Below are 16,083 nucleotides of genomic sequence, written 5' to 3'. Positions count from 1 at the left end.
CTCAGCATGCCTGGCAGCAAACAAACTCTATTTGTGGCCAGATGATGTGGAAGATTTTGTTTCTGGACAGGCTAGATGATACATCTGTCAATAGAAAGGTCCTAGTACCCTATTGGGAATATGCATAGACATTCTATAACTAGGTCTAGACTTCTAAGAAGGGTATGCTGGAGCCACTTTGAAATAGGTCAGAAGGGCTGATTGTTAAATTTTCCATGTTAGCCATTAAACCTCAGAAACTGGCTGAAGACTGAAGAAAATGATGGATAAAATGTCAATTATGCAGATTAAAATAGAAAATGATTTAACACCCTCCCCAACCCCTGACCAAGAAAGAGCCCATTGTTGAACACTGACCAACACCACCTCTGATTCTAACCATATGGTAAAGAGACAGACTGTTGATGAGATGCTAAGTCAGAAAAGGAGTGAATTCAGAAGGCACTAACTGGCTAAAGGGAGCTTCTTTTGCTTTCTGGCAAAAAGAAGAAGGTGGGAGGTGGAAGGTGGAATATTCTGGATCATGCGTTGACCAGTATGCAGCCGGAACACATAGAGGGAAATAACAAGTAAGGGGTCAAGTTGGGAAAAGCTTAAACAAAGGACTTTATACCTGAGCCTAGAAGTACTAGGGAGTCATTAGAGTTTTTTGTTTTTTTTTAAACCCTTACCTTCAGTCTTGGAGTCAATTCTGTGTATTGGCTCCAAGGCAGAAGAGTGGTAAGAGTAGGCAATAGGGGTCAAGTGACTTGCCCAGGGTCACACAGCTGGGAAGTGTGTGAGGCCAGACTTGAACCTAGGACCTCCCATCTCTAGGCCTGGCTCTCAATCCACTGAGCTACCCAGCTCATTAGAGTTTTTGAGTTGGGGAGGAAGAAGTGGATATGATACAATTGGATCTGCATGTGAGGAAAAGCCTTTTGGCAGTTGTGTGGAAGGATGGATTGGAGAGGTAGCAGGGTTGACCCAGGAAGTCCAATAGTCCAGGAAAGAGGTGATAGAAGTCTGAACTAGGGTGTAGCTGCGGGAGGAGGAGAGAAGGAGATATATTTGATAGGCTGGAAAAAGAAATGGCATTTACTTGGCAAAGACCTGGTAGCTGATTGGAGGGAGAAAGTGAAGATTCAAGAAGATGCCCAACTTGTGAACCTGAGGGACTGGGAGGATGTGGTGGTGTCCTTGACAGAAATAAAGGGAGTTCAAAAGAAGGGAGAATTGGGGGAGGAGGTAATGAATTTCGTTATAGACACGTTGAGTTTACAGAATTATTGGGTTACCTAGTTTTGAGTTATCCAAGAGAGAGTTGACAATTGAGGCCTAAAGCTCAGGAGAAAAAAATGGGGCTAGAAAAATATAGATCTGGGGCCATGTGCTTAGAGACGACAATTGATACCATGGAAGCTAATGATGGAACCAAGTGAGACAATTTAGAGAGAGAAAAGAAAAGACAGCCCAGGACAGAGATTTGGGGAACACCAGCCATTTACTGGAAGAGCTCCCAAAGAAGACTCTTGAGTGTGGGTAATCAGACAAGTAAGAGGAAAAGTAAGAGAGATTTGATTCAAAGTAACCCAGAAAGAAGAGAATGTCCATGGGAAGATGGCATCAGATACTGCAGAGGCCAAGAAGGGTGAGGATTGAAGAAGGCCATTTGATTTGGCAATGAAGAGATCAATTGATGACTTTGGAAAGATAGAAGTTTTGATTGAATGATATTATGAAAATTCGGGGTTTTGGAGAGAATGGGAGGAGAGGAAATAGAGGCACAAAGTATAGAGAGTTTTATTAAAGAGTTTGGCTGAGAGGAGTAGAGATACAGGATATATATAGGATGACAGCTAATGGGCATGGCAGAAACTAGTGAGAGGTATTTTAGGATGGAGAAGATTTGGCATGTTTGTAGAACTAGTGAGAGGTAAAGTCAATGAGCTTTTATTAAATGCCTAGTGTGTGGCAGAGGTTGAAGATTAGCCAAACAGTAGGATGATAGTGGGAGGCAATCTGTTGGAAGAGATGAGAAGGGATGGCATCCCAGGTGCATGTAGAGAACTTGGCTTTGCCAAGCAGAAGGACTACTTCAAAAAAGATAAGATGGTGGGAGATGATGTCAGACAATGTGATGTGAGGAACGGTGGGAGGAGAAGAAAGAACTCAAGGAGAACTCAGTTTTTTCTTACGAGGAAAAGTAGCAGGAGTTCTAGAACTCAGGATAGAGAAACAGTGTCATTCTGGGTTCTTATACACTATACCAGCAGACTAAAACCATTAAGTGCTACCAAGTAGCAAAGGACTCCATTGTGATCCAAGTGATGGCAGAACATTTTTTAGATTTAGAGTGATTCATTCCTATATCCAACAGATTTAGAGAGCTTCATCCCTAATTCAACTGAAGGGTGACATGTTCTGCCATGGCAACTACATTCTAGAGAGATTGGTTGCATCCTACATCCGTAGAGAGGAGACCCACAGACAAAATCACATTTCACTGAAGGGTAAGTGAAATCTAAGGCAGGTGACCGAGTGAAAGGGTTCCCTCCTCCCAATGAAAAGAGAACAGAAGAAAGGTCAGAAGGAAGCACAAACAAACAGGACAGCTTTGAAAGTTACATGTTGAATTTATGCACTACTTAAAAAGAAGAATAAGCTCTATGTAAGAGAGACTTGCAGTTTCACTTGTAATACTCTCTGCTCTACAGTATAATCTTTTTAGCTGATATTTGTCAAGTTCAGGATAAAAAAAAAATAAGTTGGGAAAATAGACCTAGTGTGTATTACCTTAAATTTTTTAATTTCCTCTCTTTAATTTTTGTTCATCCTTAATTCTGTCTTCTAGGGCTGAGTAGATCAAGAGGAACAAAACTCCCTCTTACGCAGAACTTCTTCTTCAGGGACTTACAAACAGGGGGTCAAGGACACCCACTGCTACCATTTGTAAAAGTCTCCCCTCTATCCTGGGCTGGTCCTCTTACAAGGGGAAGAAAAGTACTCCTACATGAGAACTTCTCTTCCTTTCTCCAGACCCAAATGAATGGTTTCTGTGAGTCACCTGAGATCACAAAGCTGGAACTTAGACAGTGCTAAGGTAGGAGACAGAAGAGGAAGAGCTGGAGGAGGATAAAGGTGAGGTAGAGGGAAAAGGCTCTTTAGCCTTGGCAGAAAGAGGCTTTATCCGAAGGACAAGGCACTATTGTTCTCCATTCACCTTAGGCCAGGGTAGGATATGACAGAAGAAGAAGGCATTTGTTGTTACTCTGACCAAGGGGAGAAACTGAATCCATTTTCTTGGAATACAAATAGCAGGGAGGTAGATTAGAGCAGATTATTCTGTCCTTTGGGTTGAATCTATTGCTTTAAATCATGACTAGTATATTGAACTCTAAGCACCTAGAATCTCCATTTCAAGAGAACTTGAAATTAGCAAAAACTTAAGTCTTTCCACTCCCCTTCCCTGTAAGAGGGAGAGACTTGCTCCTACAGCCCTGAATGCCACTCTAGAATCATAAAATGCTAGAGCTGGAAAAGACCAATTCATCAACTAACAAACATTTTAAAATGGCTTTTTTTTTAAGTAGAGAAAAGAATTTATTTTTTAAGTATCTTTTTTAATTAAAATTTTTTTACCAATTACATGTAATAACAAATTTCCACATACATTTTCCAAGGTTATATGATCCAAATTGTCTCCCTCCCTCCTTCAGGACCCAGCAAGCAACTCTATCTGGATAATCAGTGTATTATCATGCAAAACATATTAAGTGACTTTTTAAAGAAATCATTTACAAAAACATTTTCTTTTCTCTCCCGTCACCCAAATTATTGGAAAAGAAAAAGAAGAACCAATTCCTTGAAGCGAATATTCTTACTCAAACAAAACCCATTCCTTCATTGGTTTGCTCTCAGAAATGCCTTATTTTGTACCCCGAGTCTATCAACCCTCTGATGGGAGGTGGGTCACATTCTTCCTCAGTGGTTCTCTGAGATGGTCATTGTATTGATCGTAATTCTTGTACCTTTCAGAGTTGTTTTCATCTCTATAGTACTGTAACGGGCAGCTAGATGGCTCAGTGGATAGAACGCTGGGCACAGAGTCAGAAAGTCTCTACTTCATGAGTTCAAATCAAGCCTCAGGGTCACATAGCTAGGAACTAGACTTGAACTCTTTAAAAGGAGTCCTCCTGGGGGCAGCTGGGTAGCTCTGTGTATGGAGAGCCAGGCCTAGAGATGGGTGGTCCTAGGTTCAAATCTGGCCTCAGCCACTTCCCAGCTGTGTGACCCTGGGAAAGTCACTTGACCCCCATTGCCCACCCTTGTCACTCTTCTGCCTTGGAGCCAATATATAGTATTGACTCCAAGATGGAAGGTAAGGGTTTAAAAAATAAAATAAAAGGAGTCTTCCTGACTCCAGGCTCAACCTGGAGTTAGAAGACTCATCTTCCTGAATTCAAATTTGACTTCAGACAATTAGTAACTGTGTGACCTTGGGCAAGTCACTTCATCCTGCTTGTCTCAGTTTTCTCATCTGTAAAAAGTTGCTAGAGAAGGAAATGTGAAATTGCTCCAGTATCTTTGCCAAGAAAACCCCAAATGGGTCACAAAAAAATCACATACCACTGAAAAAGAAACTCTGGACAGGAAGCCACTAGCATCTGGAGGTAGAAAGAAAGGTCTCCTCTAGGGAACTGAGCTGAGACACAAAGAAACCAGGGATTTTAAGAGGTGTGCAAGTGAGCATTCAAGGGTTGAGAGAATGATAGCTGAAGCTCATTAGCCTAGAGTTAGCACACTTCTTTCTTTGAATATTAGGGCAGTATGTGTCCTTTCCCAGGATTCTATTCTCTGCAAGATTTCAAAGATCACTGCAGCGATTAGAGCAGGGCTCCCCAAACTTTTTTGGCCTGCCGCCCCCTTTCCAGAAAAAATATTCCTTAGCCCCCTGGAAATGAATTATTTTAAATTTTAATAGCAATTAATAGGCAAGATAAATGCACCTGCGGCCATCACCACCTCCCTGGATCGCTGCCCTCCCTTCCAGACAACCAATTTGTATATGTATACATATGTATCTGGACTGTGTTCATTATTCACGTATTTGTACTTATTCCATATATAAACAGCTTGGCGATGCCCTAGTGCACAGACCATCGCTCTGGAAACTTCCTGAGTTCAAATCTGGCCTCAGACTAGCTGTGTGATCCTGGGCAAGTCACTTCACTGTGTTTGCTTCAGTTTCTGGCACAGGAGTAAGAAATGGGCAGCCACTCCAGGATCTTGGCCAAGAAAACTCCAAATGTGGTCATGAAGGATTGGATACAACCGAAAGACTAACAACCAGGTACTTATTATCTTCCTTATTAGCTTCCTTGATTTGATTAGATTAGATTACTGGAGAGTAAGGATGGTTTCATCCTTGATTCTTTTTTTTAAACCTTCACCTTTCATCTTGGAATCAACACTATATAAATAGTGTTAAAAAACCCATAAGGGTTCCAAAGCAGAAGAGCGGTCAGGGCTAGCAATGGAGGTCAAATGACTTGTCCAGGGTCACATGGCTTGGAAGGGTCTGAGGCCAGATTTGAACCCAGGATCTCCCATCTCTACACTTGGCTCTCTATCTACTGAGCCACCCAGCTGCCCCTTTTCATCCTTGGTTCTTGAATCCTTTGTGTCCAGCACAGTGCCTGGCACAGTAGGTGTTTAATACGTGCTGATTGATCGGCAGGTGATTTAAGGGCAGCTCTCCTTGGCCCATGGTCAGTCATCTTTGATCCACCCTCCACCTTTACAGGGGCCAATGGAACTCCCAGGAGCCTCTGGTTCCCTCTGATCCTTAGCAAGAGACCAGAAGGAGGCTGAGCTTCTCTCCACGGGAAGTACCCCACTCAAGCCTGCCTCTCTTCCCACAGGATGGGGTCAAACGTGTGCATTCACCCCCTTTTACCAAATAGTCCAGGGGGCCTGAGTTCAAATCCTACTTCTTTCACTCAGAACCTGTGCGACTGGATAAAGCACTTAAAACTGTGGGCTTCAGTTCTTTTATCTGCCAAAAGAACTTGTAATGTTCCTCCAAGTTTCTTTTTTCTTTTTTTAATCCTTTCTTTCCATCTTAGAATCAATATTATATATTAGTTTCAAGGCGAGAGCAGTAAGGGCTAAGCAATGGGGGTCAAGTGACTTGCCCAGGATCACCCAGCTAGGAAGTGTCTGAGGCCAAATTTGAACTCAGGACTTCCCTCTCTAGGCCTGATTCTCCATCCACTGAGCCACCTCTCGGCTCCCTCGGGCAATCTTGAGGACAGATTTGAACTCAACTCTCTCTAACTCTAGTCCCTGTGTGCTATCTCCCACATCACCTAACTATCCATAGCTGAAAGGAGCCTCTGCCTTAACACGCTCAACAAGTGTTCGTTCGCCCCGGCCTGAGCCTGTAAATTGGAGGCCCATCAAGATCAGAACCATCTTTCCTCTTTTTAAAACATCTGAAAACGGAAAGTTGGCGTCTCCCCAACTTTTCCATTATTCCTACATCAGCATTCAGAGCTTCCCTTGGGGTGAAAGTCAGATTCAAAGCAGCAGCTTCCCTCTTTGGGCAGGAGTCAGGAGATCTGGACTCGAGCCCCACCAGTGCCACTAAGTCACTGTGTGACCTTGGAGAAGTCATTCTCCATCTTAGATTCATCAGCCATAAAGACGAGGGAATTGGACTAGATGATCAGGTCTCTCCCATTCTATGTTCTGTATTTGATCTCTATTTTATGGGTTCTAGGTGGGATCCGATAGCCTGTGTTCTAGGGGTTTCTGATTCCCAAAGTTCTTTTTAGACCTGATTCATTTCAGCAGACTAGATGGCAAACTTCTTGAAGGCAGGCTGAGTCTTCTGTTTCTTTGGTAATTCTAAACCCTGGGTCAGGGCTTCTGAATATAGAAGAGAAGCGCTGGTGTTATTGGTGGGCGTCCTTAACCAAGCAGATTCTTTCAAAAGGAAACCAGGGCTGCTCACACACACACACACACACACACTCACACACACACACACTCTCACACACACTCACACACACACACACTCACACACTCTCACACACACTCACACACACACATACACACTCTCACACACTCTCACACACACTCACACACACTCACACACTCTCACACACTCTCACACATACACACTCTCACACACTCTCACACACACTCACACACACTCACACACTCTCACACACACTCACACATACACACTCTCACACACTCTCACACACACTCACACACACACTCACACACACACACACCCTTCCTTGCCCCTCTCTGGTGAGTCACTCTTTCTGCCCATCAGCGCCCTCTCCCATCCTGTCCCAATAAGGGGAGCCTCTGGGTTTCTCCAGGTGCACTATGGGAAGGATGAGCTGAAACTGGGTTGACCAGACTCTTGCCTGTGGGGACTTCCCAGTCTGGGCAGGGAGGGAAAGGTAGGAGGGAGACACCTCACTGCCAGGACTCCTGGCACCTGGGGGAGGCTGGCTTTCACCACCATGGCTGGCCCACGGTCACCGAGATCACTCAGAGGTGGAACAACACGTGGGTATGACTAGATCTGGTTGCTGGAAGTGACTTTAGACAATAGGCTGTAAGGACCCAAAATACCAGCAGAGGAAGGGAAACAGATCCTATCTAAGAGCTGGAAGGGACTTTAAAACACACATCTAGGGACAGCTGGGTAGCTCAGTGGATTGAGAGCCAGGCCTAGAGATGGGAGATCCTGGGTTCAAATCTGGCCTCAGACACTTCCCAGCTGTGTGACCCTGGGCAAGTCACCTGACCCCCATTGCCCACCCTTACCACTCTTCTACCTATGAGCCAATACACAGAAGTTAAGGGTTTAAAAAAAAAACACCACACATCTAGGGGGCAGCTACGGGGCAGTGTGGTTTGAAAGCCAGACCTTTCCTAGCTATGTGACCCTGGACAAGTCACTTAACTTACATCCATTGACTACCCCTTAATACTCTTCTGCCTTGGAACCAATACACAGTATTGATTCTAAGGCAGAAGGTGAAGGTTTAAAAGAAAAAACATACCTTTGAAGGTCAGAGACTGTCAAATTTGGGAGGAGCCTTGGGACATTGAATATCAGAACATAATATTTAAGAGCTGGAAAGGGCTTTAGACTCTATGCCCAAACCATAAAATATCCAAGCCAGAAAGAGACTGTAGAGATTGTACAATCCATCTCTCCTCTTTCACATTTGGGGAACCAAGAAAGTAGGCAGATGGTGGAGAGTGGTGATGGTGGGAAACAGTGCAAAAGTGCTGGGTTAGGAGTTGGGAAGATCTGAGTTCAAATCTATCCTCAGATGCTTATTGGTGTGACTCTGGGCAAGTCACTTCTGTCTGCCTCAGTTTCCTCATCTGTAAAATGGGGATAGTAATAGCACTTACCTCCCAGGGTTGTTAGGAGGATCAAATGAGTTAATATTTATGTGGCACAGGGCCTGGCACATAATAGGCACTTAATAAAGCTTGTTTCATTTTTTCTTAAGGGATACAATTATTGAGAATTTCCATAATGTTAGTGACAAAGCCAGGGCTAGTTCATTTTTTGTATTTTCCTTTTTTTCAAACCCTTACCTTCATCTTAGAGCCAATATTGTGTATTGTAGTAAGGGCTAGGCAATGAGGGTTAAGTGACTTGCCCAAGGTCACACAGCTAGGATATGTCTGAGGTCAGATTTGAACCCAGGACCTCCTGTCTCTAGGCCTGGCTCTCTATCCACTGAGCCACCCAGCTGCCCCCTTGTTTTTGTTTTTTAATACTTACCTTCTGTCTTAGAATCACTACTATGTAGCAGTTCCAAAGCAGAAGAGCAATAAAGGCTGGGGGATTGCAGTTAAGTGACTTGCCCGGGATCACTCAGCTAGGAAATGTCTGAGGCCAGATTTGAACCCAGGATCTCCCATCTCTAAACCTGGCTCTCTATCCACTGAGCCACCTAGATGTCCCCAAGATTAGGTTTTTATATATGCTCTGCTCTATTCTGGCCCCATATCATCCTGGGCAAATCCCAAGTCTACTCTAAGCCTCAGTTTTCTTCTTTGTAAAATGGGAATAAAACTATATGCAACCCCTACCTCATCGGGCTATTTGTAGGATTATGGGAGCACATACTTGGAACTTGAAAGGAGCTCAGAGATGAGTTCCCAAAGGTATCCTTTTCTAGGTGCCATTTGGAGATTAGCACCTGGAAAAGTTAGATGACTTATCCAAAAGGCACTGAAATAGTAAACAGCAAGTTTGGGATTAGAGCTGCAGGGACCTTCTGAAGGTTTTTGGTGCAGCCATCTCATTTTACTGTCGAGGAAACTGAGGCCCAGGGGAGGGTCAATGATTTCCCCCAGACACCACAGACAGCAGAGATTTAGAAGCAGAATTTGAATCTGGTTCTTCCAGCTCTGGATATGCCCATTCTGCCAAGGAGAGGAGGTTTTAAAGCAGTAGAAACATGCTAAGTGTTTACTAAATGCCTACTATGTGCAAATCACTGCCCTGGCTGTCAAGATGAAGAAATGATAAATGGTACAGCCTCTGCCTTTCAGGAGCTTGCAGTCTGGTAGGAGGAAGAGCCACACACACCCCAGAACCCCATAACAGAAGTTAGAAAATAGCAAGAGCTGAGCGACCCGAGGCTTTGAGGGGAGAATGATAACTAGCATTCAAAGCACTTGACTTACATGATTGAGTGTGATCCCCACAGCAGCCCTGGGAGGCAGGTGCTATTCTGATCTCTATTTTTACAAGTGAGGAAACTGAGGCAGGAAGCAATTAAGATTTACCCAGAGTCACAGTCAATAAATGTGAAAGGTAGAATTTGAACCCAGGACTTCCTGACTCCAGATCCATCCCTCTACTATACCATCTAGCCACCAGTGGGAAAGGATTCCCTCCTAGCTGAAGTGATCAGAGGAGGCTTCATAGAGGTGGTGGCCACTGTGGTGGAACTGGAACAAGGAAACTATAGCAATGAATGCTTGCTCAATAGCTAGCAGGGTTGGAGAGTCAGCATGATGATGATGATGACGAGAGAGCACCGGACTTGGATTCAAATCTTTCCTTTGTTGCTATCTTGGTGACCTTGGGTAGGTCACTTGACATTCCTAGGTCTCAGTTTCTCCATCTGAGGTCCCTTTTTACTTTAGACATAATCCTACAAGCCAGTTCCCAGAAATATAATAATGATAATAATAATGATAATAATAAAAGTGAACAACTGTATAATGTTTACTAAAATAACAGGAGAAAAATTTTAAAAAAGACAAGTCAAGCCAAACCTGGGGTCAAGAGGAGAGGCTGGATTGACTGCGGATGGTGACAGAATGGAGGAAGGGGAAGAATGTGATGAAAGGCTGGAGAGGCAGGTCAGAACCAGTCCACGAGGGCTTAGGCTTGTGCTGAGTGCTTGTGGCTCACACCTAGGGGATGGGCAACCCTGGGCTTGGGGTGGCCGGACTGAAGTCCTTGAAACCCCCTGGGTAGGGGAATATTTCTCAGGTTCCTGTCCGCGAGCCTGACCCAGGGAGCTCACCAGCTCAGGTTAATGTTCAACTGGGCAGCATTTGGAGAGGGGAGCTGGAGGACTGGCCCTGACTGGGAGGTGCCCGGTGAATGTCCGGATCGAGGAGTGTGACCACATTCCACAGGGTTGCCACTGGGTGTTAGATGCTTCTGGTCTGAGGACTGGGACAAGCTGCCTGGTCAGCTGCTGCTCTGGTGGAAAAATCAAGGATCAGTGCATAAAAGAAACTGGCCTCTGACCCTGAGAAAGAAGAAGTTGTGGAAGGAAAACCAGATTTGGAGTCAAAGGACTCGAATTCAAATCCTGGGTCTGCTACTTATAATAGCCTGTGTGACCAAGGAAAATCAGTTTGCCTCCCTGGGCCTAAGCTTCCTCATCTGAAAAATGGCAGAGTTGGATTTTTCCAGTTTATATCTAGGATCTTATTACCCAGGTTCAAATCCCAACTCCACCATGTATTACCTGGGCGATCTCTGTCAAATCACCTAAGCCAGTGATGGCAAACCTTTTAGAGACCGAGTGCCCAAACGGCACCCTCATGCTGCATGTGAGTCTCCCGCCTTGTCCCAGACTGGGCAGGGAGGAAGTGCTCCCATTGGCTGCTGGGCAGAAGGGCAGGTGATGGGAGAAATATCCTCAGAGAGGGAAGGGAGCAGCCCCCTCCAGCACTTGTGCCATAGGTTCGCCAACAAGGATCTAAACTCTCAGCCTTATCTTCCACACTACAGTGAGAGGACTGACTTACAGGACCTATAAGGTCCTTTCTGTCCCTAACTCGAAGATCTGGGTGTCATCTGAATAGGGACAGTCATGGAAAAGGCCAGGTGAGCCCTCATGATGCCAAGTCAGTAGGCAGATGGTTTTCAGGTGTTCACGTCTTCCCTGAAGGATTTTTTCTCCATCAAAAATGATCTCTCCCTCCTTAGATCATGTCAATAACGGGGTGCCTTTCTTACATTTCTACCATTTTTACAAAAGGATACTAATGTGGTTGTTTTATAATCAAGACTGGCCCTAGATGGGAGATAAGGAAATGTATCTCCCCCCGTCTTTTCAAGGTGGGGCACTATGGGTGCTTCATGTTGTATGTGTGGTCAGATTTAGCTAGTTTTGCTAAATGGACTTTTTCCCCTCCTTTTTTCTTCCTTGTTATAAGGGCAGCTGGCTAGTTGGGTATGTTGAAAGAACATATTCTCAAAGAGGGGGTATAAAAACTTTGTTCTGAGAATTGATCATTATCTTTGGGAGCGTAGTAGGGATGGACTGGGTTCAGGGTGAGAGAGAAGAAAGTCATTTGTTGATAGAAGTGAAGAAAACATTTCTACTTCCAAGGGATCATAGATTTGGACCTGGAAGGGGCTTTGATGGCCATCTAGTTCAATTCCTTCCTTTTTCCAGATGAAGACACTGAAGTCCAGAGGGTTCCCAGGACTTATTCAAAATCTCATAGGTAGTAAAGAGTAGGGGCAAAATTCATGGTGATAATTTTTTATTCATCATTGAGCCAGTGTGTCAAGGACGTTCTGGCTTTTCTCTCCCACAGTCTAGTGGCTTCTTCCCACAATTTCCCAAGAGACAAGTCTCTTCCCTTTATCCTTTTGAAGCACCCCATCCTAATGATAATCTATGGAGGATGATATTTTTCAAAGCATTTCATTGTCATTAATGAGATAGACATCACAGCAGGCCCATCCCAATTGCCACTGGGGAAGAAACTGCCATTCTGGGGTTCACACCCCTTGGTTCTCACAAAGAGTGAGTGACAAACATCCAGAGGGCAGAGTTTCCTATCTGGGTGTCTCTGGGGATTTCTCCAAGGATTCTAATATCTCCTGGAGCTTTGGCCTTGCACAAATCCAGTCCCACAAACATCATTAAAGCACCCTTTAAGTGTCAGCAGCCATTTCAGAGACGAGGGACACAGAGATAAAAAGCAGAGCAGACTGTCCTCAAGAGCCTGCGTTCTGACTACTATGCTCAAAGGAATAAAGAACTGGAGGAATTCCATGTGAACTGGAAAGACCTCCAGGAATTGATGCAGAGTGAAAGGAGCAGAACCAGGAGAACATTGTACACAGAGACTGATACACTGTGATAAAATCGAATGTAATGGACTTCTGAACCAGCAGCAATGCAATGACCTAGGACAATTCTGAGGGATTTATGGAAAAGACGCTACCCACATTCAGAGGAAGAACTAAAGGAGTGGAAACACAGAAGAAAAACAACTGCTTGAACACATGGGTTGAGGCAGACATGACTGGGGATGTAGACTGGAAAAGACCACACCAAAGTAACTATCAATAATATCTAAATAGGTCTTGATCGATGACACATTTTAAAACCAGTGGAAATGCACATTGGCTGTGGGGGTGGATAGAAGGGGGGGTGAAGGGGAAAGTAAGAACATGAATCATGTAACCATGGATAACTTTTCTAAAAAATAAAAATTATTTTAAAAAAAGAGCCTGCATTCTGGAGGGGACTATGATAAGTAAGTGAATAGAAAATCCCCATAATCTAGTTCCATGAGGGTAGGAACAATGATAACTGGGAGGGGTCTTCTGGAGGAGCTGAGGAAGCTGGAGATTACAAGAGGAGGAGGATCATTGGGAAAAGATGGACTTTTGGGTACTGGAATCAGCCAGGGGGCCATTTTACCTGGAAGAGAGGTTAGGAAAAGGAGAATATAATGAATTTAAAATCATAAAAATAGGGAAGAACCAGACTGGAAGGAGGCAGGCTGAGAATTCTGTGTTTCATCCCGGAGGCCATAGGCAACCATTGACTACTTTTGAGTGGAAGGGATGACATAGTCAAGAATTTGGGGAATATCATTTTGGTAGCTGAGTGGAGAATGGATGGGAGAGGGAAGAGATTGGAAATAGGAAAACCAGTTAGTCGACTGTTGTGATTGTCCAGAAAAACATGGCAAAGGACTGATTTCAGGAAGAGACTATGTAAGTGGATAGAAGGGGAAAGTTTGGCAAATGACCTTTACTCCCCGTATGACCTTGGGCAAGTCCATTAACTTCCCTGGGCCTCAGTTTCCTCAGCTGTAGAATGAGGGGGCTGGATGGAGGGCATGGAGATCCCTTCCAGCTCAATATCCAGGATTCTAAATGCCTGTGATGATGAGGGAATAGTCAAGGTTAAATTCATAGTTGTGAAACGAGGTGACTGAAAGGATCGTGGAACTCTCAAAAGAATGAGGAATTCTGGGAGCGGGCTGAGTTAGGAGGAAAGTGGAGCCCTTTCCCCAAGTCTGTGAGGCATCGGCGTCATTACCATCATGCTCCTCCTTTTTCTCTCTGGTCCTTTTTGTTGAGATCTCATCACACCCCCCCCCCCCCGGGGTCCCACTGTCCTCTCAGATCTCCGTATCCAGCTCCCGTCTCCCTCTCCCGAGTTCTGGGTCCCCATCGCCACTGTCCCGGATAGCCCAGAGACATGCCCCCAGCTGTACTCATTATTGCCCCCCACCTCGAGGTTCTTCTCCCTGCCCCAGTTCTGTCAGGGGCGCTGCCCTTGCCCCCATCACGGGGGATCCACAACCCCAGAGTCTTCCTAGGCTGTTCCCTTTTACTCATCCCTCATATTCACTCAGTTCCCAAGGCTTGTGCTCAGCACGGTGCCTGGCACACAGTAGGTGCTTCATAAATGACTTGGGGACGCCACACTCACTCACCTGACTCACTAACCTTCTTTAAACTGTCATCACTGTCACAGCCGTCTCACTGGTCTCTGTCGTCCCAGGCTTTCCCTTTCCCAATCCGGCCACTACAGTGCTACAAATCATTCTGCCAGAGCCCGATCAGTGAAAGCAGTAAATCCCCTGAGGTGGTCCCATGCATCCCAGCTCATTCTATTTGCAGTTTAATCACATAAAATAGAGTGACTGGTCCCAGTCCATTGGAAATAGCATTGTCTGCACTCAGTGGGACTTCTCTGTAGGTAGGTCCTTCGGTAGCTCAAGAATAATCACTGGCTCCCTGATAAAAATACAAACATCTGTGTCTGGCATTTAAAGTCCTTTGCAAGGTGGCTCTGCCCTGGCTTTCTGGGTTGACTACCCTTGACCCTCCTTCTCTGGCCAACTTGCTAGAGCTCCCATAAGGCATTTCACCTCTTGACCAATCGTTTTTCCCTTCCTGGCATGCTCGGTTTCTTCAGTAACTCCTGGGCCTTTTCAAGGCGCAGCTTGAGGCCACTTCCTACAAGAGCCCCTTTTCCTGATTTGCCCAGTTCTCAGTAGCACCCTCTACCCCCACCCCTCCCCTAACAGCCCTTCCAGATCACAAGGTTTCTATCGTTACATCCCTCCAATATTTACTCTCTGGGAGCCTGGACTTGTGGGACTTCCCAGAGAACGTAAGGTCCTCCAGACTGGGGGCTGTATCACTGTCGTATTGGTGTCCTCCCTCATAAGTGCTGGCTACCCCACTGAGGCAGAGCTAAAGGAGCTGGCTCACGGGGGTGGGGGAAGGGAGGGAGTTTTGCTGCCTCAGTGTCCCCCCTTGAGTCCATCTCCACTCTGCTGCCATTTTCCTAAAGCCCACGTCTGATGGTGTCATCCTCCCCCTCCCCTGAATAAACTCCAATGGCTCCCTGTCACCTCCAGGATCAAATATAAACTCTTGGGTTAACCTGTTCTCCCACCCACCCACTTTTCCTGTCTTCTACCCAGGAATATAGGTGATGCAGTGATAGAGCCTGGAGTCGAGCAGACCCGAGTTCAAATCTGGCCATAGACACCTACTAGATGTGTGACATTGGTGCATTGCGCACTGTTGTCCCCATCTGCATCCCCCTCCCTCCAGTGGACTGGGAGCTCCTCAAGGGCAAGGACTCTCTTTTGCCTTTCTTTTGTATACCCAGATTTTAGCATAGTGATTGGAAAACAGTAAGTGTATAATGCTTGCTTGTTGGCTTGACTGACTGCTACCTACCTGGCAGCCTCCTAAGCTTTAGGGATGCAGAAGAAAAACAGAGACAGCTCCTGCCCTGTGTTGTGAGGAAGATTATTACATCACGAAGTAATAACACTGAAAAGCATTTTGACAGTGCTTAAGGTTTGCAAATCACTTTACCAATATTTTCTTATTTTATCCCCTCAACAGAGGGAAATCCTATTATTATTCCTGTTTTGACAGATGAGGAAACTGAGGCAGACAAGGGTTAAATGACTTATCCAGAGTCACATGGTTAACAAATGCTCTAGTAACGACATGGGAGCATCAATTAGATCTTCTTCAGTTCTAGCATACACATTCTGCAGGGCTGTGGCGAGTTGTCCTGTCGCCGTGCCCGCTACATCTTTATCGTTTCCTCTGTCTTATCCCTTCAATTCAATTAAATAAACCTTTAATAAGCATTTTCCCATGGAACTTTTAATATGCTCTTCACTGTGCTGGGCCCTGAGGGAGAGCTGGGGAGAAGGAATGATGTGGCCACTTTCTGCTAAGGGAATTTACAAGCTCCTGGGCGGAGGGTGGCGATGGCCGAACCTTGAGAGAGCAGC

Source organism: Gracilinanus agilis, chromosome 4, assembly GCF_016433145.1.
Source record: "Gracilinanus agilis isolate LMUSP501 chromosome 4, AgileGrace, whole genome shotgun sequence".
NCBI lineage: Eukaryota > Metazoa > Chordata > Mammalia > Didelphimorphia > Didelphidae > Gracilinanus > Gracilinanus agilis.
This window is presented reverse-complemented; position numbering follows the sequence as displayed.